We start from the raw sequence: 1,536 nt of genomic DNA, 5'->3' as shown, positions 1-1,536 counted from the left end.
GCTAAATAAAAGATTCTAACTACTGAAGGCACTAACTACTGACAGGCATAACAAATGAAAGAATTTGATAGAGAACAAACAATGTGTGGTGAGCGTACTGTAAGACCTTCAGTAGACACACCATCAGATTATTTGACTTGTCACACTAACGAAGTAGGCGAGTGTCAGCAATATGTCTCGTGGTCTTATCGTGGCGTGTTTATCTTCTGCCGTTAGGTCAGACAATAGAAATGCCACTTGCACGCTAAGAGTAGCAGATTGACGGTAAGCAACTTTAAACAGAACTTGATTAATTTTCACACACATTTATTAAAATAATAAAAAAGCACTCCGTCTGCAGGCCACGAGTGGCCTACCGGGACCATCCGACCGCCGTGTCATCCTCTGTGGAGGATGCGGATAGGGGGGGCGTGGGGTCAGCACACCGCTCTCCCGGTCGGTATGATGGTATACTTGACCGAAGCCACTACTATTCGGTCGAGTAGCTCCTCAACTGGCATCACGAGGCTGAGTGCACCCCGAAAAATGGCAACAGCGCATGGCAGCCTAGATGGTCAGCTATCCAAGTGCCGGCCACGCCCGACAGCGCTTAACTTCGGTGATCTCACGGGAACCGGTGTATACACTGCGGCAAGGCCGTTGCCATTAAAATAATAACAAGCATAAAAATTACTTAACTTGTTTCTGGATGCTATTTACAATCTGAAGTTCCTTTGGTACTGGTACGTTAGTATTATTCTCACATATATCTCTGATACTTGACAGAAGTGTCTATACATTTATCTTCATGGCTATGTACAGGAATATGGTAATGTTATTAGGCGCAGACTGAAACTTGACTATAGACTGGTACAGACAAATGTAGAGCTCGTACAGACTGGTATAGACTAATGCAGACTGGTACAGACTGGTGCAGACAAATGCAGACTGACTAATCGGAGGTCTGTACACTCGTTATAATACCTCACGCCTTCAGGTATCACTGCGCGAGTGTGATCCGCGAGGAGAAAAGGTTCTACGTTAGCAGCAGTCTCATTGGCTGCGTTACATATTAATACGCGGATCGGCGGAAGCAGAATTTGGTCCGTCTCTAAGACAGCGCCATCTCGTAGTGCGGAGACGGACGAGCGCTGCGCCTGCGATGTTGTGCTTAGCGGGGCGCGCTCTAGTGGGAAAGTTGTGTACGCGCTGACTGCGCAGAACTATGTACACAACACAATGTATTTACCTTAATAATGTTCAAAAGTCATCATATATGTATCTATGAATTCATGACATCCATATTTACAAATTTCCTTTTTCTGACGGACATACGTCCAGATCGTCAGTTCTCAAAACTCTGGCGTCTCTCTCCCCACATCCACCACTGCTCGCGGCTCACCTCCAACTGTGCAATGCTACGCGCTGTTCACATCCAACTGCCCAACACTTACAATAGTGAATATTCCAACAATGCCAACCAGCCACAGACTGCACACAGCACAGTCAGTATAGAGCGCTACGTGGCGTTACCAATATAGAAACCTAAACAGCCTA

The 1,536-nt window shown here is 46.2% G+C and overlaps 1 pseudogene; it reads right to left on the bottom strand.

The window, feature by feature from the left end:
* Nucleotides 1–526: 526 nt before the first annotated feature.
* LOC126428652 (5S ribosomal RNA) lies at nucleotides 527–644 on the bottom strand (annotated as a pseudogene).
* Nucleotides 645–1,536: the final 892 nt, after the last annotated feature.

Source organism: Schistocerca serialis, chromosome 12 (genome assembly GCF_023864345.2).
Source record: "Schistocerca serialis cubense isolate TAMUIC-IGC-003099 chromosome 12, iqSchSeri2.2, whole genome shotgun sequence".
Classification (NCBI taxonomy): Eukaryota; Metazoa; Arthropoda; class Insecta; order Orthoptera; family Acrididae; genus Schistocerca; species Schistocerca serialis.
This window is presented reverse-complemented; position numbering and strand designations above follow the sequence as displayed.